We start from the raw sequence: 26,159 nt of genomic DNA, 5'->3' as shown, positions 1-26,159 counted from the left end.
CAATTTCTCTAGTATCCTATCTTTTAAAAGTGCATAATCTCTCCATGTGATAGAATTCTGTTCTTAGTAAACATGAATAATTAGCTGAGCCCTTCAAACTTTTGAGATATGAAATCTTGATTTCATTACCTTCTGTTTTGTTTAGGTCAAATGGACTTTTGCATAGAACAAGGGAATAAGTTTAAAGGCATAGGAAATTAAAATTTTATGAGTGTCTTCCCACCAGGGTTGATGAATCAGACTGACTTCAAAGAGAAATGAGGTCTTCGTGTCATCTGCTGTTTTGAGCTTTTCTAACGTTTAAAGAGGAGGGAGCTTTCATGTATCTTTCTCTCATATGCCACATCTGATCCAGAGCTGATCAAAGTCTTTTAGTTAATTTCAGTAGGTCTTCGGTAGATGTTAAAATCAGTTTTACTAATTGCCAGAAAGGAAAATGGGAGCTAAAAGTATAACTTCCATCAAGGTCTTATGGAGATCAACTCTGAGCTATGTAGCTGTGCCTCAGTTCCACCAACACCCAGCAGAGTGAACGACTTGTGAAGGGAGATAGATAGCTGCAGAGTGAGTAAATGAGTTAATGCTGTTGTCACCTGTGTTGTCTAAGGCCACTTTCTGTCAGAATCTGTAGCTGTATAACTGAAAAGTGCTGTCAGCATGTATTTTTGACAAAAAAGAAAAAAAAAATCTAATTTTACATCTTTTAACAAGGTATTTCTCCTGTACTAAGTATGCCATTTGGTTTCTTTGCTGTCTGAGTCCACATACCATGTGATTTTTTAGGTTAGCTCATGACAAATGACTATATGAACTATAAAATGCAGAGAGGGTAAGACATGGAGCTCAGGTTTATAAAAGCTTGTCATCACGGTAGGAATGAAGTCTTGCAGTTGAAAAGCCAAATATGACTGCCTTCAGCCTGTCTCTGCTTGTTGTAAGATTAGCCTTTATTTTGCCCAGGGGACAGACACAATGTGTGTGTTCGAACAGCTGCTCCTATGAACAACACAATGCATTGCAAAAAGAGGAAAGAATTTCCTTTGTAGTGATGGATTAAAAAGTAGATCTACCAAAAAGAAATAAAATCAGTTATTAAAAAATATTTTGATGAGCATTGGTATTAAAGGAAGCAGAATACATCCATGTATTTTCAGGCACTTGGAAAGGCACTTGGCTGTTACTTTCTGCTACAACCCAATTTACAGCATAACTCATTAGTGTCCTTTAACTGTGACTAATAGGAAATCATGTTTATTCAGGACCTCTGTGGCCTCTGTCCAAAGGGATAATAAATGTACCATCTGTGAGAGTAATTTGTATAATGTATACATATATGTCCAGAGAACTGGAAGCATAATAATAAGTGTGACTTTTGCATGGATTTGAGAATATGCTTTTGATGGCAGGGTGACTCTCTGCTGCTGTCGAGTTGAAATGAAGTCAAGCCTGATGTCTGAATGACTCTCTGGGCTGTTAACACTTTCCTGAGGTACTGGAACCTGTTCTGGTTTGGAATTTGGAGCAGTTCACAGATGGCTCTACTAGTTTCATGTTAATAATTTCCAGACCCAGGTCTGGATAGGGAGATTCAGATAGATTAGAGATTGTTGTGATTTGAAACAGGTGGATGGAAGTGCTCCTGAGTGACACCTACAAAGTATTTTTCATGGTTCTGAATTACTTGTATCTGTTTCATTGGAAACTAAATTTGTTCTCTCATAAAAGATGAGTGTAGTTCCTTGAAAATATCACACTGTCACACCTTTAAAAAAACTATGTGCAAATATGCAGTATATCAGAATCTTTCAGAGCACAGGTGAAATATCAAAGTAGAATACAAAAGAAAGTGTGCAGTAGGGATATAGAAATACAAAATAATATATTTAGGGAAGTTTTTTTTTTTTTTTGGTTTTTTTTTTTTTTGGTTTTTTTTTTTGGGTTTTTTTTTAGGGATTTGGCTTTTTTTTTATTTGGTTGTTTTTAGAGAAAGGACTGTTACTATTAGTCACACAGTCAATGTGAAAGTCTGTGGGGTAATAAGCCCAAGTAACCTGAGGTGTTTTTTGCTTTTAGAACAATAAGATTTGTTGTGTATATGAGAGAATGAGTCAGAAATTACCAAAGCAATACTGATGTCAACACATTGTTCATAAAATCAGGTTATTTCATCACTATTCACCTTAGAACAAGACTGGAGATGGGGATGTTTTGGCATTTTTAACAGTTTGAAATATGTGGTTTGGATTCTCTTGCTTGATTGCAAGTTCTGTGATTCTAACACGTTATGCCCACTAGTGTCATGATTCCTTCAACTAACTGCAGACCAGTTTTGTTGGTGTGGGGGTTTTTTGTTTGTTTGTTTGTTTCTCCAAATATATGAATTACTGTTTCTCTTCCTGCCTAAGTCAAGTAGACTTACACCTACATGTGTAGGGGAAACAGGCAGCATTAAAAATAGACCATGCCACACAGTTTTAGCCTTAATCATAACAATGTGTCCAAAACCTGGCCAAAATAAAGGCAGGCAGCGATTGATGTAGTTCTCTATAAGGTCCTGTGCCCTCTTCAGGATCACCAAAACAAGAACTTTTCTCCACTTTGAATGTTTATTTTTTCCAAAATGAGGCACACCCACAAAATTTATCATGAACGAGGAAGGGGCATGTACTGAACTTTGCGAAGGCTGCTAATATGGTCATGATCTCCTTCTGTGAACAGTTGTAAAAACAGGCATTATTTTCTCTTAGGTTCATAAATACTGGTTTCCCACCCCTGTGTGGCTGACATGGAAGTGGATCGTGCACATGAGCTCAGAGTTGCGTCTGTCCTCTGTCTGCACAGTGCAGAGGGTTGGTGACCCTTCTCTAAGGCACAGGTCTTAATCTCCTTCTGGAGCAGAGAAGTTCCCATGTTGTGACAGCTTCCCCAGCCTCTACCTCTCCAGCCAGCCAGAGCTTTGTACTTGATCAACCCAACAATTTCCACATTGATAATTTCCACATCCACAATACTCAGCAAGTATTTCCACAGTATGACTCCTCATTCTCTTCCTCTCTGAGGATACAATTGCTACCAAGTTCAATTCTAACCAGATTCAAGTTAACCTGGTTAGACTCTGTATTTTCCACTTCTAGAAGTATTTCCCTTTCCTGGGCTAATATCAGTGCAGTGGGCATGTTATGGTGCCTATTTCTACCTTCTTGGAGAGCCACAATTCAAGCGGAAGCATTTCAGTGGAGTGTCTCCTAAGGGGCAGACATGCCATCTGTGGAATCACTGGCCAGGTCTAAAAATATTTGTCTTCTTTCTAGGCAGATTTCTGTGTTCTGCCACTGCCTGACTGTCAGTCAGAAGGACTTGAAACTCAGCAGAATTCCTGTGTTCATGCTGCCAGCTGGCCAGTCCCAAGGACAGTGTGAAGCAGTGCAAGCCACTGCTTGCATCAGCACCTACAGTCCACTGTTATGAGCTCGCCACCCCCACGTTGCTCTTTAGATTTTGTGTTTGCTTTTCTGCCACATTTGTGGATGGTCTGTGTGATTCCTGTGACTTTTCCTGGTGCTAGCAATATTGAACAAAAGTTTTGGTATAATCCTGGTTTACAGAACCGAGCAACCCAAAAAACCTCTTGCCTACCCAGCTCCTAGAACTGCTGTGCATGGGACTCACTGTTGAGCACCAGCAGTTGCTGGCCTTGCTTCACCCCTGTGGAAGCTGATAGGTAAGCCCCAGAGATGCCTGAGAAATTCAGGTCTGGCCTTCTCAGAAACCTTTTTCCACAGGAAATTATTCTTTAAAATTAACTATACCATTTCAGTGGTTGATTTTCTAGCAGCAAAAAGTGAAAGTTATTTTTATCATGGATTGTCAAATTTTGGATTAGGCTGGAAATGTGTACAGCCAATGTTATTGATGCTGATAAAAATGCAGCTGCTCGGTACCAGAAAAACCTGGATTATGGTATGTAGTGCCTAGCTTTTATTGCCTGCCTCTGGAAATAGGACATTATTGGATAACATTCTATGAAATTTTATCGAGTAACAGAAAGAATCAGGGTAAGTCCCAGAGTCCTCAAAGTAATTTTTCTGGTTTGTGTACTCCTGCTATTCACGTGAGTGATTGTCCACTGGTGGCTGGAAGTCTGTGTTACAGGGTAGCTGAGGACTCTCTGGAAATGGTTACTGGGGGTGCCACCGATGAGACCCCAGAAAATCCTCCTCACCCCTCCACAATGCCACCCAAAAACTGAACCCAGGAGACCTTTCAAAAATCACTGTAGTTATGATGGTAATTCTTGCATCTTTTATTGAGACTGAAATTGTGTCTCACATCTTGAAATAGTGACAGGCTTATCCATTCACAAAGACTAGTGAAAAAAAGACTGAAAGAAATTTTCTAGTGGAAAAATTTTGCTTCCTTTTTAAGCTGAATAGGAATGTTTTGCCTGCGATATATTCTTGCATGTTGAGCAAGCAGCATTTGATTATATTGTCTAAGCAGACAGAACAAAGCATTGCTAGAAAATTGCTAGTCTTAAGAAAAATAATCCATCTAAAATCCTCCTTTAGGCTAATGCTGCTACTCTCACATACAAAATTCCTAACCTACATAGTTGTAATTAGAGAGAATATTGTTTTGGTGAGAATGAGAGAGGCACAGAAGACCCAGTGTTTGCACACAGAGTACCTGCTACATGAGCCACTCAAGGCTGCACAATCACTTGGTGGAACAGTAGGATTAGAAGTGCATCCTCAGTGACATTGTGGAAGTACCATATAATTTTTCACACGTGCACCCCAAGTTTACTTCTACTAAACACATTTTTTGTCCCTCAGTCTCTGATGACAGTGGTCTCCTGTTTTGAAAATTAATCAAGAGGTGAACAACGGTAAGGAATGCTTTTGTGTCTTCTGCTTAATGGAAAGTAAATCAATGAATCAGTTTTGTTATAGTCGTGCTGTGGGACTGCTCTGTGCATCACAGTCAGCGTGGCAATGCCCAGCTGTATTCACTAGCAGTGCTCCCATGTTTGTCCTTAGCCTGATATTCTCCCTGCGTTAATTAGCTGCAGTGGGAACTTAGCTTTAGTGTTAGGGTCTGGTTTGGACTGGGTGATCTTCAAGGTCCTTTCCAACCTAAATGATTCTGAGAGCCCAGCTGATGTCATCCTGCTCCACTCTCTTTCCTGAACATTACCTTAACACACATCTAAGTCCTCTGTGGTGTCTTGATGTCACGTAGGTAATTTCATCACATACCAGAGCAGGAGTGAAAATCTTCCCTCTGGAAAGTTGACGATTTGGATGTGGTGATCTGTGATAAAATTTGACAGCCGTTTTTCCAGTGGTCTGTTGTTTGTTCAAAAGTAACATACCTTTAAATGATGTAAAGAAAACTTGAGAATAACTTCAAACTTTTGGAGCTGAGAGGGGGCTGATCCCCAACCAGCATGGAGCTGAGATTGCTTGAGCAACACTTGTTTCAAATTTGGGAACTGCTGGTGGCTTTGAAATACACAATCAAAGTCAGCCCTGCTCTTTCAGTCTTGTTAGACAGAGATGATACAAGAATACTTTGGATAAAAAAACATTCAGAAAGAGCACTTTATATGTTTCTCATTGAATTGGTGTCTTTAGTTATCTACATCAAAAGAGTTGATAGATAGCAACTTAAGAAGAAACTCAAATGAAAGTCTTTTTTTATTCACATTTCTTATATATGAACTGAATTACGATATATTGACCACCTGACATTCTTGCTTGATAATCAAAAAGTTTTATCTTTGTTCTAATTAGTTTTAAAATCTGTTCTCCTTGTTCTAAAGGGGTATTTTAAGTGCCAAAGCTATTTCTCTTAAACTATCAGGATTGCTCCTTCACATCTGTGACTTTATCCTCTTGAGATTTTTCTTAATCATTTTCCTCTTCCATCAGGCAGACAAATGCATAAGTATCTGATTTTGTGTATTTCATCAATACATTGTAAATGTATTTTACATTTACATTTACAAATGCTTGCTGGCTTTCATATGGGAAAGTACTAAAAGCTAAATACTCCAAGAGGGACAGGCACTAGACACTGTTTGTTCTTTGCTTCCCTCACACAGTTTAGTGGATTTTTTGCAAACAATTTTCATTTGCTTTTCATGTGAATCAAATCTTTGGAATTTTACCATGTTTAATATTAGTCTGTGTTAGAGCATCTTGTTAGCACTCTTGTTACGGACAAGTTTTACTTTAATTTTTGAGTTTGGTGCCTGGTGTTTTCTGAAACATTTACCTTGCAGATGGAATTTCTTTCTGTAAATCTTCAGGCCAGAAGTGAAATTGGTTTTATATGTTTCTTTTTATTTACTGTGCTATCCTTTAGGAGAAAAGTTTTGGGTTCAGCAGACCTGACCTTGTCTCTTTGTACTCTGATAATCAGGAAATCTTTTTTAAAACTGGTCATGAACTTTGTTCTCTGCCTATTAGACTCTTTCAGGTGCGTGAAGTTAATTTTGGAGCAATTAAATTCTTAAGGACTTTTCTGAACATATGATGAATTGCGGCTCTATTTTTTCAGTTGTACTTTGAATATGAATCCTTCTTAGCTCCAGGTTGATGGCAGTGAGATAGGAATGGTATTATTACTTACGGCACCACACCCCACTGCAATGGATTCAGTAGACAGGGAAGGGTTCTCAACATGAGGCAGTGGAAGAATTTAAAAGGAAAAGAGAGGGAGAAGAAATAAGAGTAAAGAGACTTGATGGAGAAACTACACTGAAGGTGATAATAAAAATGGCAAATTGTTTTATCCTTCATGCCTACAACTCACTCTTTACCCACAAAATCACAGAATCAACTAGGTCAAAAAAGACCTTGGAGATCATAAAGTCGAATCTACAACCCACCACCACCTTACCAAATAAATCATGGCACTGAGTGCCACATCCAATCTTTTTTTAAACCCTTCCAGGGACAGTGATTCCACCACCTCCCTGGGCAGCTCATTCCAATGCCCACGCACTCTAAGAATTTTTCCCTAATGTCCAGCCTAAACTTCCCCTGGTGCAGCTTGAGGCTGTGTCCTCTTGTCTTGTTGCTGCTTGCCTGGGAGAAGAGACCAACCACCAGATGTGCCTGACAGTCTGGGCAGGTGCAAAATGCGGTCCTGCCCTGTCTGCCTTGCTAGGCTCCTGCAGGATCATGCCTTTGCTGCTGAGCACACAACGTCTTCTTGTGACTGGCTCCTGCCTCACTTTCCCTTACAAACCAGCCTGCTTTTCCTGCTCCTTGAGATTGTCTTCCTTTTTGTAGGTGTCTGTATCTAAGGTGCAAAACCAGCAACCCAAACCCTTGCTGGAGACCACATCAAATGCATGTACTGTGGAGCGTATTTTGCTTTCTCTGAATAGTTATTACCTTTCGATGTGATGCAGAGTATTCTAAATTTCAGTTATTTTTTGTTTTGCCTTATATTATTTTGCTTCCCCTGCTTTTTCTTTAAGGTAGATGCTGTCTCTGTGTCTGTCTCTTCACTGCCAGCCTGGAAAGCTTTTGAGCAGACTGAAAAAACAGACTGAGATTTTAAAGATCTATTAATGGTTTATGCCTCAGTTACTTTTTGTTACTGCTAATTTAACGGCATTGAGGAATGTAATTTGCGATCAAGAGTTCATTAAACCAGATCAGATGTGGGTTAGATTTCATTTGTATGCCTGTGGTTTATGCTCCCTATGTTATGGAAGCAGTATGTAAACAGAGTTTGGTGTGAAAAAGGAGTGCATAGTTTTGTAGTATCAGATGAACATAGTAATCTTATATTCAATTGCTAAACAAAATCCTTTTAAAAGCTTGTTTGAATTTTGGATTCTGTGTTAGTGAGAAAAGCAGCATCTAATCTGGAAAAAAGAAAAGGTGGTGGAAGACAACTTCCTCGGCAAAGAAACTGGGGCACTCTAATATGCATGCACTAGTTTTCCTACACAAGAAATGTATAAAGGATTTTCCACTTTCTGAACTGTCACTTAGAACCACACTGAAACATTTTGGCATTCGTTTCCTGTGTGCTTCGTCATATGTCTCCTTGATGATTTCTCACTCTGTGGAGGAAGAAAGTGAGTGAGGAGGAACTAACAAATGATAATCTAAAAAAAAATTTCTCTGTGTATGTAATTTAGAAATGTCACGTACACCTTGCAAAGAGTATGAGATCTTTTAAGTAAAGATTCTCCAAGGTAGTGTGGGTGGCAGTGGAGATTCTACCACTGCTATATAAGTGTACCTCCAAGGCAGAATATGTATTGATTGTAATCATTCTCATAAAAAAGCAGCTTTGAGACTGAATATATTTAATAGGGATGCCAGTCTGTCGATGCTTCTGAGTGATACCCCTGAAGGATAAAATAAACCATGGAAAGCTGCTGGGAAAGGACATCACTGAAGTGGCTTCAGTTGGCAAAGCTGTTCTTCCCCATGAAACCCTGTCAGGGACACCAGAATGTGTTTGCACAGTGGTTCCTGTCAGTGTTACTGGATGCTCCTAATAATGTTAGGTACTGATGCAGGTTCTGAAAAACCAGCTAGGACTGAATGATTTGTAAAGAAAACAAAAGTTTCCTAGAGGATCTCATATTTATTTCCATTTTTACAGACTAATACAGTTGTCAAGTGATGGTTACAGAATGGATCAGAACCACTTAAAACTTGTGGCTTCTGCTTTGTGTTAATAGCCACAAATCTAATACATTAGTTAGGCTATATATTTTTTTTAATATTATGATGACTGTGAAGCTAACATGGCAAATAACTAGTTCAAGACAAATCAAAACTTTTCATTTTTAATAAGTGTGTATGCTGGAGAAAACAAATGCAGCAGCACAACTGAAAGGCTTCTCTCTGCAAAAAGTCTTCAAACATCATATCAAACATCTTTTCAAAATGAATATTGTCTAGATTTCATAGTAATGCTTCCAATCTGCTAATTTTAAACTACTTTTCACAAATACCTAAAATAAAGGGTGGGGTTTTTCCCCCTAAGGGATATCAGAAGAGCTCAAATTAACTGGACAGACAGGAGCAGAAGCAGAAATTTCTGGTCTCCAGTGTTACGCTTTCTCCAGATCTGCCATGCTATTAACTAAAACCAGGGTTGCATTTTCTGCACTACCTGAGCTTGTGCTGTTTTAGAGTCAAAAGTCTGTGTAACTCCTCCTTAGGGGCTTTGTCCAGCTTCCCTGTATCTGTTCTTATATTGCGGCAACATTCAGCCTCACTGAGCTCCAAAGAGGTTGTGCAACAGAGGAAACCACGATATTTTTAATGAAATCCATTTTTTTCTGTAAAATAGCATTGACTAACTAGTCTACCGAGAAACATGTTTTGAAATAACTTCAGTTTTACTAAAACAATCTTGTTCTCCTACCAATGCCTGTATTAAACAGTGGCCTTGGAGCCACTTTTTGGAAGTGTTATTACACTATTGAACAAAATTATATTGTACTTAGACTGAAATGTTGGAAGACTGAGACCCATAAGTTGTAAAACCCAGTGTGAAAGTTTTAGGACAAAGTGAGGAAAGGGTTAGGACAAAGTGAGGAAAGGGCAGTCTTTTTTTTTTTTTTTTTTTTTTTTGTCCTGCTTTTGTCTAACTGGTGGTTAGGCAAAAGTATAAATCTGAGCTGCAGTTTTAAAATGTCACTGGCTTAACAAATAGCTCCCTTTGTCATGCATCCTGTCAAGATAATAAAGATTTAAGCTCCAAGAATGAGCTCTGTGTATGAGAAACAAATTTAGCAGAGCTACAATTTCCATTCCTTCAAGACATTCTGCCTGCAGTTCAGTATGGACCTTTAGGGATTATATTATTTCAAGTGTAGTTCTACTCAGCACCTCGGAGAGCAACTGCTGTGAAATCCAGTACCTGTATGAAGAAATCTGTCTCCTAATAAGATTTTTCCTGGCCTCTGTTAACTTGACAGTTCCATCCTTGAAGAAGGATCTTCATCTGCTGTGAAGCCACATTATGCAGCTCACACAGCCCTCCCCTGCCTATTGAGTTGTGTTATTTTAGCAATGCCATGGGATCTCCAAAGGCCCATTAAAATATATTGCCTCGTTAGGCTGCTTTCTCCAGGAAGGCAGAGAATTCCAGAATGGGAAGGTGAGAGAGAGGGGCTTTGGAAATCCCCACCACACTCTGAAGGACTTGCAATACTTTAAGGTGAGGGTTTGTGCAGCGAAAAGTGAAGGATGGCAGAAAGCTTTCATCAAACTTCTCCTGTGGGCTTTAATGCATATTTATCTGAAATGTAAACACAATGTGATTCAGATATTTGTTTTCCAGCAACAGATTATTTGTGTAAAAACAAGGAAACCAGCTCAAGATGACAGTCAGTTGTAGAAAAAGAATATATCTCCAAGAAATGTGTAGTGTGATCTGAAGGGGAGAATTTTGTCTTGTCATTTGGCATTTTTGCTGGTCTTAGTAGAATTCTGATTGCCTTATGAGCAGATTGAGATGATGTGGTGTTATCATTCTGGAAAGTTTTTGTTAGAATAGCCGATACCAATGGTCACAAGAATTGAAAGGAGAATTATTCTTTAAATGGATACTTTTAGTTTGAAAGTACTTGCAATTTTTCTAAAAGAAGTCTTTTCTCCTACCATCAATCAAAAGTAACTTTGTTCACATTTTATGAATTGGGCCACTTTCACTGATTTATCTGGTAGGAATCTAAAGATCTTTTGAATGGATTTTAGGGGACTCCACACTTTCTGATTCTCAGCAGAATATCTCAAAATGAATTAATTCTTCAGTTTTTTTTTTTTTTTTTTTTTCCTCTTAAATGGGCATTGCGGACTTACCCCCATTTTGAGACAAATTTTGGACTAAACATGTCCAAATGAAAACAAAGAATACTTCTTTCTGACTTAATTTCCTCTTGAAATTTTGCAATTTCTCACATGATTTTCCACAAAGATAGGTTCTGTGATTTGTAACCTGCCATCTCAATAGTGCATTTTCTCTTTGTCTTCTCGGCATTACCTTTCAGGTGAATATATCTTTTACTGGTGGGGAGAAAAAGAAAAATAGTGCTTTAGTTGAAAATCAAACATCAAATATCCTGATCTTCTGCTCTCTCAGGTAGAACTGAGATATTTTGTAGCTTATAAATTGAGGCTTTGCACCCCGTGTCTAAAATTAATGGGATTATTTTTATTATTTATTTTTATTTTTAAAAATTATTTTGATTCAAGCAGAATTGAAATGTATAATTCTGGTAAACCCAAATGACAGATTTTTGTGTGATTTCTTCAATATTAGACATTTTCAGGGAGTCTCAGAATATTTTGAGCTGGAAGGGTCCCACAGAGACCACCAAGTCCAGCTCTTAAGTGAATGGTCCACACAGGGATTAAATCCATGACCTTGGCATTGCCAGTGTCACGCTCTAAAAACCAACACTGAAAGCAATATTTAGCCAAGATTTTCAATGTGCTTCTTATTCTCAGGAACCTAAACAAGAATTTGCACTTGGAGACTGCAGCAGAAAGTTGTATTGACTGGCAAAATTCTTGTTCAGGGTTTTCTTTGGGTTTTTAATAGCACCATTTAAAACGTAACAGATTTTTAGTGTTCCTTGGCTAATTGTGAGACTGTCTATAAGCAGCAGCTTAACAGGGACTGCTATTGTAATATAAACTTCCCCAGAAGTAACTTTTTAAACTTAAGAAGTGGAAGGAAATCTCATTATCAGTGTTAAGACCCTGACCTTGCTCTTTTAAACCAACTTGTTGCCTTTTAATTTTTTTTATTTATTTTTTTTCTCCATGTGCGCTTCATTGTTGCAGCAGTGTTAACTAGAAACAAATCAACCATGTTGGGCAGGCTGTCAATACCTGATTTAATTACATTATCTTTAAAGAACAGAAATAGGTAGATGTTGTGCAGGATTCTGTGAGATCTCCATGAGGGACACACACCCAGAGTACTGTGTTATTTTAAAACGGTCCTTGGTAAGTTAGTGTTTAGGAAAACCTTTCATGTGAGGTATTTGTTCCCTCACTTTTCCTTCCTTCACATTAATTGTGATAATTACAAAGAGAATTTCAATGCTCTTAATTTTCATTCATAATTACTTTTTTTGATAGTGAATTTGGTCCAATGCCCAAGGTGTAACCTGTGTGAAAATCAGTTTAATTTCCTGGCTGCCATGTGTTACTCATGGGGGGTTTACCTTGCTTCACATTACTGAAGATGAGATGCCCTCAGATTCAGCAGGGATGACCCTTGCTATTTTTCCCAGACTGGAAACTATAATTGTCTGCATGTTCTGGATGCAGACTCAGACATTAATGTTAATAAGATGTCACTGGATGTTTAACATTCCAGGATGTTTGCTCTTATTTTCAGGCATCTGAAGAAGATGACATAGGCTGCTTGAGTTTAGGACTGAAACATTTCTTTGTGGTCAGGCATGTGTGTTCATGGAGCAATTCAAACTAGAGAACTGGCAGGCAGCTATTATGAATGCGAGCTCTCACATTCCTGGATTTTACTGGTTTATCCAAAACAAAAAAATTTGAATGACTTGTCTTACTACATTAGAAAGGAATTGTCTAGTTTTCGTATTGAAAGGAACTCTGTTTAAGAATGCTTTTTCATTTATGTGTTTAATTCTTCCAAACCCAAACTATTTTGATGTACAGTAATGAGGCCATGGAGAGTTGTGAAGGTTTTCCTTTTGTTGGCAGGTGATATTTCAAGGGGAATTTAATTTCTGATGAACCAGTAGTCGAATGTTTTGTATTAACTTGAACACGTGGCAATTAATTGGCACCAGTTGAGGCTCCTGTGCCTTATGGCTGCCCAGCTGCTCTGTACAGGATGAGGTTAGGAAACAGAACTTTGTCTTCTTGGGTTTGAGCAAGCACATCTGCCCGGGCAAGCTGCTGAGCAAAACAAAAGGGGAATCTGTTTTAATGGAAACATTTAAAGACAGATTGTCCTGACCAAAGCTATCAGGTGCTCCCTTTGTAAAGCTGTTTTACCTTCATGTTTATTTCTTTGGGGCAGGTAGAGCAGTGGACTTTTTTGAACAAGTATTTTCTGTTGATAACTCTCAGCACATTAGTCATCAGGAGAATGAGCACCTTCTCTGATATTCCTGAGGAAGGTCAAGATTTTAGTGTTAATGATGAGCATAGTTGTACAGTTCCTTTTTGGTAACAATTTTATAGCTCAGTGTCCTTGACAGCTTTTAAAATTGTAGTGTAAGTGCAAGAGCCCTTGTCTTGAAACAGTGTCAATGCAGTATCAAGGAGATATTTGGTTTTTTGATTACATAATTTCTTACTGCACTGGTCCTTGACATTAATCCAATGTAGCGGTGTACTTTGCCAGGATTTTCATTATCTCTGCTGCTTTGTAGATAAAGCTGATATATCCATGGAAAAACCCCCCGTAGTTAAAACCCCCCATGTATTTATGATCATCTCACAGGTTTTACCCCAGGAGAATGAAGAAGACTGTTTTTAGCAGAGTTACATGAATTTAGGTGGGTTTATCCTGCCTCCAAAAGGATTGTCAGAAAGATTTAAACCAGGAGGAGTACTTAGGAGACTGATAATACTTGTGCTTTACTGAGGAGTCATTGCTTAAAAAGACATTTGGCTCTGTCTGTGTGCTCGTCTTCAAATAATTGCAAGAATTAACCCACAAAAAGAAGCACTGAATATATAAACTAGAAACATGATCAGATTAAAGGCCTCAAATTGTCCATTTTAAGTAGACTCGATCGGGATTAATTTGGGATCCCTCCTGATGTTGTCATATGTTCTCTTTTGAGTCCTCCAGTCCTCTGTACTGTGTATTTCTGTATGGTGATTTTTCAGTGCTTGGTTTTTGAATGTCTTGACTGTGGTAAGAAAATGCTGCTGGGGCACAGGTGAGCAGAGCCTGAGTGTTGGATATCACCCCTGGTGGGACTGCTGCCCTAGATGCAGAGCTGTTGGCTTTCCAGAAACAATTCCGTAGCAGCTCTGTGTATGAGTGCATTATGCATGAGTACAGCTTACGAGATGGGGGTGGGCTGCATTATAACAGTGTGGAAAATTCAGAGAACTTCAGCTGGTTTTTGTTTTAATTGATGAAAGTGATGCTTCTCTTTAGATAGTTTTGGGGCTCTTTTTCTAGTTCAGCTTCTTTCTGGGATATTTAATATATGCTCAGATTTTGGGGTTTCTATTATTTCAGGTTCTTTTTTGTCCTTCAGAAAAAAAAAAAAGTTTGTTTTGGCTTCTAATGTATAACAAAGTGCTTTAATGCTTTACAGATTCTTGCTTTCACTTCTGTTTTGGTGTTCTGCAAGTTCTACAAGATAGTTGTAGAATAAATACTTATATGAATAAATTTGATGATTTGTTTCTGCACTTTAAAATAGCAACATGTATATAATAAGAATTTGTCAGTATTCTAAGAGTATTAACCAAAGTTCTCATTTACTTTGAGAGTACTCCCCTTTACCCTGAAGTGTTTTGTTACTAATAAAACTCAAACCAGAACCTCATCTGAACTTATTTGGGCAATCCTTCAGGAGAATAAACCAGAAAAACCCAAACTGCTTTGTGACTTTGGGGAGATTCTCCTGAAATCACCATGGCTGAACACAATTCAGGATGTTTGAAGGGCTGGATACAGAAGTAATTTAAACACATACCTTAAATGTAGCTCCTGATGGCTGCTCACCAACCAAGAAAAGCATTGTTAACTTGGTTATGGTAGATTATTAATAATTTGCTCAAGCTTTTATATTTAACTATTTAATTAGCAATTAAAGGAACAGAAGCTGTTTTTTAACATATATAAGCTTGTGTTGATTAGTTTGAGTGTTCTCTCACCAAAGAAGGGGAACAGGCATTGCCTTTTAAGATACTCAGCTCCCTTCCTGTTTCTGATGTACTAATTACTGTGTTTAATGCTTACTATTTATGAACTCTTTATCGTTTTCTATTAGTCATCATTTGAATGTTACATTCGGGTTTTAATTATGTTGTGTAGTTTGATTTATCCAAGCTGCACACTTCCTGCCATATCATAAAAGAAATACAATATATTAGCATATTTTTAATTTGCTTCTCTTTCATGTGCTGCTCCTCAGCATATTCATAACTTCCACAGAGAGAAAGGTAGGCAATAAAAGTTTTCCCTTTGATTTTTAGACTTGTTTATGTTCTTGTCACTTGGCAAAAACTGATTTGCCTTTTCAAGATTGGATGAATCTCATTCAAGTAGAAATTGAAATGCAAAGGATTCCTTTAAAGAAAATAGTATGAAAGTTTCAAATCAGGCAATGCTTGACACGCTAAGCATAATGTCACAAAAGCTTTGCCTTTAAGCTTTGTTAAACCAATCCAGCACAATCCACATCCACAAACACAGTGATCAGCTTCAAAGATTTGTACTTTTCACAGCTACCCCGAGGTAAACATGGAAGAGCATTTGTGACTTTCTTTGCCTGTTTAGCCTGATGCCACTTCTCCCCTGTAGCAAGAGCAAGGAAATTTCTTCATTTCTGCTATGTGAGGCTTTGTATAGAGAGCTTGGAAAAACAGTTTGTACTGTATGGAAACATCCCCTCAAAAAAGACAGGCTGAGGGAGTTGGGGTTGTTCAGCCTGGAGGAAAAAAGTTGGGAACTGAAACACCTTCCAGTCCCGAAATGAGCTTCATGGGAGCTGAAAAGGGTTTTTGACAAGGGCTTGGAGCAGAAGGCCAAAGGGGGAATGGTTTTCCATTGACAAAAGGGAGGTTTAGAGCAGATATGATAAATAAATTCTTCCCTATGAGGGTGAGGAGGCCCTGGAAGAGGGTGCCCAGAGAAGCTGTGGCTGCCCCTGGATCCCTGGATGTGGCCAAGGCCAGGTTGATGGAGTTCTGAGCAACCTGGAATAGTGGAGGTGTGCCCCTGTCCCTGGCAAGGGGTTTGGAACTAGATGAGTTTTAAGGTCCCTTCCAACCCAAACCATTCTCTGAAAATGAGCGGTAGAATCCCACACCTTCATCCTGATAACATATGCGTGCACATGTATTGAAAAAAATACTTTTGTCTGGAAAATGTTTTTTAGATGTTGCCATTTTTTAATGGGGAAATGTTTTTGGGAGATGCCTTCTGAGACTTTCCTGAATTTTCATTAATATTATCAGGCTAATTTTTACAATTTAATAGGTACATTGCCCATGGTGATTTCATTAATGGAATTTATTTGTATATTAGTAAGAATAAAGGGATTTGAAATATTTCACATGTACCATGTGAATTGATTTTCATGAGGGGAAAAAATTGGAGCTCAGTTGTCTTGAATAAAGCAAGAAATAATGGTACTTAAATTTTTGATTTTATATCAATCAAATACATATAACTGGAGTTTTATCTGATTTGCAACTTTTATATGCAGGACTTAATACCTCACATGATTTTAAATTTTAACTAACAAGAACAATTATTTTTCAATTTTTTTTTTCACTTTTCAGACTGTCAGAATTTAGATAAATGCTTTTATTTTAAAAGATTTAAGTATGATACTGCATGCTATTGACACCTACAAGTTTAGCCTACCTAAATTGGGTTTCAGGAACAGAAAATAATTCTTTCTAGACTGTTCATTCTTTGACTGTGATTAGAGCTTCTTCCATGCAAAACAAAAGTATGAAATGGTGAGCCATAGTTATCTTCCTTTCATTTATCCATTTCTTTAAGGACCATCATTCCAAAATTAGTTTGTGTTGAAGGTATGGAGTGTGAATTTGGGCACAGCCTTAGGCAAAAGTCTGTCTTGGGGCCGTGGTGATGGTCTCTGATGTGTGGTACCTGTGAGACAGTATTTCTCCATCTATCATTAGTTTAATCCCTACCTGAGCACTCAAGTAATTTTCAGCTAAAACTTGCTGAATTTTTAAATGGGGAATACCTTCAGACCCACTTTGAGATATAAGGCTGTTATCTGTTTGAAATGATATTCTGTTTCCCTGCAATGCCTTCAGAAGGCCAAATAGACTTGCAGACCAAACTAAAACACCTTCCTGTATCTATAGATCTGTTTGTTCAGGAGGGCTGTGTGTTCTGGCTGAGCTAGATTTGTTTACCCAACAGCTCAGCAGTCACAGATTTTTCTCTACGATATAAACTGGTGGCAGATCAGAATCCAAACAGATCATCATCTCTCTGAGTAAACTGCTGAAAGGTGACAAAAGATGAGGAAAAGTCTTTTTCTCCACAAATCTCTCCCCTGGCTTGGAATACCATTTTCTGCTCTCTAGACAAATACAAATGGGGTTGTGTTTGGTGTATCCAAGTCTCCCACAGGTGCTGAGGAATGGTTACAATGTGCACATGGAATTACCCGGTTTTCCCAGCATGCCACACTAAAGCAGCTGCCGGGATCACTGGGCTGGGTGATAGAAAACAACTGAGGAAGACAATTAAAACAGAAAGGTGTCTGAAGTACAGACACCTATTGGAAGTGTTTGGTTTATGAGAGGAAGATCACGTGGTAGAAAAATGAGAGATTGCTGCTGTGCAAGTTTCATCATTTGAGGTTTAATTTGGAATAAAGGATGCTATACTTCACTTAGAAAGATGTATTTTTGCCTGTTTCATTCTCTTGAAATTAAAATGTGATGACTCTTGTAAAGTAAGGCAGGTCCTGGGAAATTCTAGAAGTCATTGATGGCTTTTCCAAGTCCATGATTCACTTCAACTTTTTATTGTACTGACAATGTACCGAAGGAAGTAGTAAAGCAAACGGAAAAGAAGTTGTGTAACAAAGGAGAAGATTATCGACAGACAGAATTCACTCAGATCTTTATTACAAAGAGATTCTTTCCCAGTGATAGGGAATATTAGGGCTTTTAAATGGCTAAATGTTTATTACCTGTAAAGAATTATAAAGACTTAATGGACGTAAGTACAAAGCACACAGGAATGAAAAGTCATAGTTTGAAGTCCAAGATGCTTTCTGAACTGTGCTAACCCAAAACAATTTCCCACAGTTTCCTTTCACTAGACACTTGCAGTTTGGTTTTATTTTGTTCTTGGGAGCAGTAATTTAAAGAGATGAAGTCCTCCTTGCTTCTTGCCCATGTTCTCTCCTAGGAGTTTTTTTTGGGGATGCAAGAAAACAGTTCCTGTTTCTATATTTAAACATCCAGTTGGTATCTAATAGATTCTAGTCTCCCAGGCCACCTCAGACAGGCAATGAAGGGACAGCAGATACTCTGAATTATGCTCTGGAGGATGTGAGGTTAAGAGAATTTGCCCTCAAAGAGTTCTGATCCACTGTGGTGATAGAGAGAGCCACAGGAGACTGGGACTGCCACAGCTTGGAAAGCCTAAATACTGTTCTGGGTACTGATTATCCCACTAAGCTCAAACTGGAGGGAATAAATACTTTGTGGTAAAGCAGAATAAATATTTACAATTTAGTTGGTAATCTAGTGATACAGCCAATAAATTTATGTAGTGTTAGAGTATGATATCCCTGTGTTAGAATTCTGGGGGTTAAGTCACTGTTTTTCTTATTTTTTAGGCTCCCTAATTTAGAACTTCCTCTTTTAAAAATTAATTTATTAATTTTTACCATTTTTTATTGTAAGCCAATTAATACTATCTAAGATTGTCTTGTAATATCAGTCCAGATAAAGAGTAGTCATTAAGAATCTTATTCCTGATCATTTTCATAAGGAATAAGTAGTAGTATATACTACTGCTAAACAGTAGTACTCTGTTTAGTAAAAGCATTTTTAAACTTGAAACAAGAAATGAATTTTTGAGCTCTTACAGTTCACCATAATAAGCATCTCTTGCTTATTAATTCTTTGGCGGTATCCAAGAAGGAAAAGGCTTTTTATATGCATGTCAATATTCTAATATTAGCAAGTGATTTGGATTTTTTTCTTCATTTTTAACTTGATAAGGAACAGCTAAGGTACCTTATGCTAAAATCACCATATGGTGAGATAGTTTTGATCTTTCTCTGTATGTGTACACATATCTTCATAAATTATGATGTAAAGCCAGGAGAAAATAATCCTCTCATGTATTACTCTAGAGTGTGCCAACACAACCATTACACATATTAGTTTCACCAGTAGTGGTGTGGGCTGGATAAGCAGTAGCAGCTTTTAAATTATGCAAGTAGCTTATGAATCAGAGAGCTGCTTTGTCAAATGACTCACTCCCTTAGATAATTAGGCTGGGACAGATCTTGTGGTTTTACAAGTCTTAATGGATTTTGGAAACTTAGAGTCCTTGGGGAAAAAAAGTTCATCAGCTGCATATCAGCTTTTACTTATTTATGTCAGATTCTGGAGTTTACTACAGAGGCACTGCGTAAACTGCTGAACTTCATTATAACCACTTGAGTGAGCAGTCCAGGGACACTTGGTTGAGCTGATTTTACAGGCTGTTATGCTTCAAAACCCATTCTGAAATTCAGCTTTTGTTTGAAAAAGAAATCTGGTTGCATATTATTTTACAAGTGGCTAGTTGTTCAGCTGTTTGGATCTGTTGTGACAGAATACTTTATTTTCAAGTGGGAAGGAACTTAATGAAGTATCCAGTTACTGAATTGTTTTCATCTGCATTCCATTGACCCCAGACTCATCTTTGGTTATCCCGGGGGACCAGTGTTCACTGTCATACTCAAGAACGAGCAAAAATCACTGGCAGTGATATTTGCACAATATTACAGAGAATAACTTCTTTGCAAAAATAAAACTCTTCAGTGTGCCATCAGTCATGCAAGAAGTTCTAGACACATGCAAATGAATGCAAAATCTCTTGTGATCTTTTGCGAGTAAAACAATTTGGAACAGTGTTCTCTGTGTGGGAAGATGCCAGTCTGTGAAATACTGTGAGGAGCTAGATTTGATTGAGTTATTCCACAAGGAACCCGACAATAGAGGAAATGATTCAAGGTATGATAAATAATTTTGAGGTTTAATTACTTCCTTAGGATGTGTCATTCTCAGTATTTCCAAGCTGTTATCTATTTTTCCCTTTTAAACTCAGTCCATTAGACGATTTTAGTTGTATATAATATGGCCTAGAAATCAGATGGAATTTAAAGGCATACAGTTAAAAGTTCTTCACATCCTTCCTAAGGGTTTAAGGAAAAATCCCCCCACTGCTGCGATGCATGGCTGTAGCATCTACAGCTCAAGAGCTTTTCTTTCCAGACAGCAATAAGGGACAAGCTTCTCGCATTTCCCAGGTACTTTCCAGGGTTACAGATTTATTTCTGTTTTCTTCCCTTTAAAAAGCATATTGATATTTTACTTACGTGGCTCTTTTTAGTGGCTTTTTACAAATACTTCAGTGAATCCTGTCATTGTTCTTGAAATTCTCTCTGCCAGTCTTATCTTCCTATTAATTAACGGATTAATGAGAATATGGGTAATCAGTGATGTGACAATGCCTAGACCTTTGAAACAGAGTTGTGATTTTGTTTTCTTGCTGCTTTTTTTTTTTTACTTGACAGCTCTAGTTCCCTTGCTTTCCTCTCCTCTTTTGTTTTTAATAATATATTTAGTGTGGGTGGCAGTTTGGGTTTTGTTTTGGTAAATGCAGGGTTTATTCCTACACCTTTTTCGTTATGTCAGATACATCTTTGCAAAAGTATTGCATTCACTGATGTATTTCTGCCTGAAAAGATGGAAACAGCATGCCTCTTTTCTATCTAAAAAGGAGGCCCTTTAAGCACTCTCATTCTTTTGAATAATTACCTCCCTTTACTTTCTAGAAGGCAACCTTTTAAATTGGACTCCTTGTTTGAAGGACTTTCTGAAATCAGCCCAGTGGCAGCAGTTCAATTGCAGAAAACTGAAAAATGAGTCTGATAATCTGTGTTTTTCAAACTTATGCCATCAAAAATTCTTATTTTTTTTTGTGATATACCCATAAATATGAAAGCATCTCTGCACCTTTGCAGAGAAATATTTTTTCAATACTCCTGAAATAACATGGAAGACTCCTTGTAATTAAAGTAATAAATTCTCAGATGTGAAGAGCTTAAGCAGTGATAAAACAATAAGGCTTTTTGCCTCTAAATGAGCTATTGAAGTGGTGATATTAGCAGTACTGGAAATGTTTTATTCCCAACAGCATTATAACTACTTATGAGTTGACACAGTGATGGCATTGGTTTCTGGGGTGGGTTACTAATTTAACACTGGGTTATGTTTTTATGGCAGTATTTTCCTTTAAATACCAAAAATGTCTTATCTGATTAAGAATTTTATTGTTGTACTTTATATGCTCATACATAAAATATTATGCAAAACTGATGCTACAACAATCCTTTATTAACATGATTTGAAAGGAAGATTTTCTGATAGTAATTCAATTGGCTTTAGCACCATACAATAGAACAGCCTTATTTTATTGCCTTGCTGTTTTAGTCGAAGCAACTAAAATCCATATGCTTTATGTGGATGGACAGTGATTTCTGTTTATTGAATTATTTATTTTAGAGAATTGAACCTTGGTTTTGTTTCTGTTTTGTCTGTGTTTTAAAGTAATGGAATACTATGAACTTGAAATACAACTTTAAAACAAAATTGTCAACTGTGTATCTTCACTGAGCAGAAATGCATGTTTTGGTGATGTCTGTTTAGGTGAAAGATGATCTAAAGCCAGTTGCCTCCAATGGCAGCTTTTCCCCCTGAGCAGCTTCTGACAATGTTTTTCGTCTCCTCTGTCCAAAGAGCACACAAGGGTATTTCATGTTTCCTTCCTTTGTCCCATGGGCGAGCTAGGAAAAGTTATGGGCACACTCCAGGAGGGCAGCTTCTCCCCCCATTTCTTTTTACCTCTGCTCCCCTGCTAAGGGTGAGATTTCCTGACACCAGAAATGCCATTTCTGGGGTTCCATGATCATCAAAAATATTTACAGGTGAAATGGTGATTGCTCCACTGTGATGTTTCTCACAATACCATATACATAAAAAATGGAGGAGTCATTGCTGTGTTTCTAAACTGGAATCCGTAATAAGTTTATGGCGTCTTTGGTTGGTAGCAGTGAACTTTGGATCTTTGCCTTATGTACTCTTTGGTACACATGGTCATTTCTTGGTGTTGCTCAGTGACCTATTAATGAAATCCTTGAGCATCAGGATGAAGTTTTGACCTGTCACCCAGCATGAGGTTGGGGTTTGTGGAACCAAGTGTTGCTCAGAGAAATGGAGGGAAGTTTCCACTTACGTTTCCTCCAGTTCAGAGATGTGCCAAGTCATTCACCTACTTATCAAATGGACTAAAAGTTGGAGTCTCTTTCAGGAGCATACCTAGCCCTGAATATCAGCCTGAGAGAACTCGAGAAAAAGAATAAATGGCATTTGTCAGTTTGCTTAGAGATTTCCTATAGTGTATTGACAAGAAAGAAGTTTATGACTTATGGTCACATGGGAGAAGAATGAGATTTGGAGGAATAACTGTAACAGTTGTGAGCAGAAATATTTTGATCTTATCAAAGGCTCTTCTTTTGTTCACAGCATTTATACATGGTAAATGTAGGAATGTCGGTGTGCAGCAGTCAGTCACAATAAAGGAAAAAAAAAATATTTTCCTATGCATCAATTTTTATTGCATTTTATATTTTCTTAAAGGGTTGTCCATGAACTTACTGATTTCCAGAGCAGTGCTTTTCCAAGCAGCCACCAGATCTGGAGTCAAGCTGTAGCCTTTGCATGATTCTTCCATTCCTGCAACAGCCACTCCTGACGTTACTCTGAGAGGGGACAAATAAAGAGAATTAGATGTGCTTCTTAAAAGGTGGTCCAGAAGGTAAGTTAAGTCCATTTTATCCTACAGGTGTAATATTTCCACAACCCATTCAAAAATTAAGTACTTATTGCACAATAAGTTTTGCTATAAAATTTGTAACACCTAGGTAAAACCCATTTTTCTTAATTCCTGTGGATGGAGTGAAAATCAGAACTCCTTATGGAAACACCAGGGGGGGAAAAAAAAAGTCTGTCACAGGGAACATATTCCTGGCAAAGATTTGCAAGTATTTTTCTATTATAAAACAGTTACCACACTTTCTGATTAAGGGATTGGAAATGTTGGTGGCATTGTCTTGTTTTACTAGTCAGATTAGGCAAATAGAACATTTGGAAAAAGGGAAGTTTAGGCTCAGATATTCTGGATTAGGCCCCAGAAGTCTTTTCAGTGTTCACCTCCCCTGGAATCCCCAGCTGGCTCCTCTAAGTACCTGTCCTTGGAGCAGGTTGCCCCCTTTGGAGTTCTGTTTCTATTTATAAAAATATGTGAGGAATTTAATGGTGCATAATGTCTGCCTTTTAGCTCTTACTGTTAAATTTAGAAACTGGAGTTATTTTTTAATTTTTAAATGCTGTCATTTTCCATCCTTCCTGTCATTTGCGCACCAAAGGTAGTGATTTTCTTTAAAAGGCCCCAATTTAATGTGTGTATCCTAGCTGTCTGAATATTTGTAGAAATCCAGAGGAGAATGTCATGTGTAGAATGTGCTTTTATGTTTTACAAAGCCACCAAAAAAAGTCAGCGTATTCACTGAACAGCAGTATTTGTCACCTTACATCTGCCATTAGAATGTGCTACCTAAGTAAAAGTACCTTAATCTGTTTATTAGGAATTTCTACAAGCAAGATATATTTTAACATCCAGACAAAGTGGACATAATTTTTAGGCTATATTTCTTGAAAAATTGTGTTTTCATTCTCTATTGAAGTAATTTTTTAATGAGAAGTGTGTGATTAAAAAGATAAGTTAAATATATTTATGAATTTTTGACTGGTTTACAGACATGTCTTTCCCTTTTATCTATTTTAAGAACTAGATGTTTCTTAGACAAGCACATCCCATCTACCCAATAAATGTCTACATTTCTAAATGATGATGAAGAAACTCAGGAGTACACATGGTTGTGGTAGGCTGAGAATAATCTGTGGTTTCTTGCAATTGCAAGGTTTCTGTCTCATTGCTTTTCATCTTTGTATATTTTACAAAAAGAGAGCTGGCAAGTTGGAAGTATAATTTTGATAGCTTGGATGAATTCAGACTGCAGTTTTTTTTCTTATTCTGAAATGTTGGTCACTGGCTGAGTTTTACAAGTGTTATCGGAGCTCCTTTTCCACCTTTAAATATGTGGTTATTATGTTTGATTATGTGTTAGACCTGTTTATTGTGCTTTTATTGCACTCTGAAGAGATTTGATTTGTATTTTTAAGATACTTAAATGTCCTTTAGAATATATTAAAAGAGGAAAGATTGTTTGTAAGGTATTGAATTAGCTGCAAATAACGTGGGTGGTAACTCAAGTAGCGTATTCAGTGCATACATAAAGACTAAATTAGAGCTCTGTGTATCCTATTTTTCCAGAGCCAAATGCACTTGAAAATGATATTAGCAAAGGATCCAAGCCCCGAATGCGCATGACATTTTTTCAGGCTGTGTTTCCACAACCCTGTTCTGTGATCGGGATACACAAAGCAATCACACAGAGATGAGACGAGAAATTTCACAGGGCAGAGTGTTCCTCTGAGAGAGCCCAAGGCTGAGCCCAGCCCAGAGCCCCTCTGACTGTTTATTTCTTACTCTTTATACATTTGTGGGTCTGGCTGTGGATTGGCTTCTGGAGTTTTCACCTTCCAGCCGAATGGCCAAACCAGCTGTCAGTTACAATTGTTTTCAGGCTAGAAATATGCAAACAAAGGACAGAGAATGAAAAACAAAGGATTTGTTTGTGTTACATATGTGAGAAAGAGCAGAAACTGCTCCTAATATTGTACAGTAGCTAAAAAGTCTGACTCCATTTTATGAACAATCAAAAGGCTTTAAAAAACTCAGAAAAACCAGGGTGACACTGTTCAGGCTAGCTTAGCTCTTAAGCAGAGGAAGCCAGAATTTTCCTGCTTCTCCTCCCATTTTCTGTGTTTTCCATTAGGAGTCCTCTCTACCCAACTGCAAAAGTATGTTTGCACACATGTACAGTCTGCCTTTGTAACACGATTTGGTAAACCTCCTGTGTCTGCTTTGTGTAGTATTTCAGTTTCAGCACACCATCAGATGCCAGAGCAGGACAGAAAGCAGCAGGTTTTTTACCTTTCCCCTCCTGCACGGGGAGGTCCTTGCTGTTCCCGTGTAGTGGGACCCTGAGCACTGTGTGTACCACCCTGAGAAATGGGAGCAGAAGAAATCTTAGGTTTTTTCAGGACACTTTGTGTATGAAAGGATGAGATATGCTGATGTCTTTCTTCTGCTTTCAGTTAGCCTTTAAAAGGTAATGAAATGTACAGCAAAACCCCAGAGCTCCATGTGGTTTGTCCTTCATCCATGGTCTTTTCGCAGGCATTTTGGTCTCACTTGAATCCATCTGTAGTGTCAGAGTTCTTGGAGGATTTGCTTCAAGGTTCTATCCACCATTTCTACGTCTTCTGTACCTTAAGGACTAATCAGAAATCTTTAGATTGCCTAAAGATGGCTGTACCTATCTCTCTGAACTGTTAATCATGAACATCTGCATGTAGGTATTTAGGTAGATAATTTTGGTTGATGAGATTCATTTATTAAGCACTACGAGGGGTTTAACTACTCTCTCCATGTTAATGTGCTGTTCTCCAAGCAAAAATAGAACATTCATGCTTGATTGATGTTTAAATAATTTCATTATCAAGGAGAATAATAGGATGGACATTGACAGCTTGAGAGAAAGCCAATGCTGATTAGAATTACAAATTTTTTAAAAGAAATTATTACACTTTGTAATCAGCATAACATGCCTCACTGAGGCAGCTTGAATAACTACAACATTGCCCTTTAAATTCTGTGTTTATAAGGAGAGGGAAATTATCTGTCTTTTTTAGAATTGAGTTAAATAAGGATATTATCCTAAACCAACCTTCTTCCTGATAGGGCTCTTGTAATTAATGTGTGCAAGAATTTTAAGTGGAGAAAATTCTATTTAAAAAAGCCATTTTATTTCCTTTGTTAAGGAATTTACTATTTTATTAGCCATCTGTTTCTAAATTAAAATGTAGTAGGAGTAGCACAGACTTACAGCTATATCTATACTTTCCAGAATTGTCCCCTAAAACTTTGGTATTAAGCGCTTAAACAGTTCCTTCAAAATCTCT

The 26,159-nt window shown here is 37.7% G+C and overlaps 1 long non-coding RNA gene across 1 annotated transcript in view; it reads left to right on the top strand.

Annotated features, from left to right (window-relative positions):
* The window catches only part of LOC120756667 (uncharacterized), a 59,184-nt gene that overhangs the window by 1,552 nt on the left and 31,473 nt on the right, over nucleotides 1-26,159 (top strand). The window contains exon 2 of the long non-coding RNA XR_005702203.2: nucleotides 22,650-22,827. This is a non-coding gene — a long non-coding RNA (uncharacterized LOC120756667). The remainder of the gene's footprint in view (nucleotides 1-22,649; nucleotides 22,828-26,159) is intronic.

Source organism: Hirundo rustica, chromosome 9 (assembly GCF_015227805.2).
Source record: "Hirundo rustica isolate bHirRus1 chromosome 9, bHirRus1.pri.v3, whole genome shotgun sequence".
Taxonomy (NCBI): Eukaryota; Metazoa; Chordata; class Aves; order Passeriformes; family Hirundinidae; genus Hirundo; species Hirundo rustica.
Note: the sequence above shows the minus strand (reverse complement) of the source record. Positions and strands in the feature narration are given on the sequence as shown.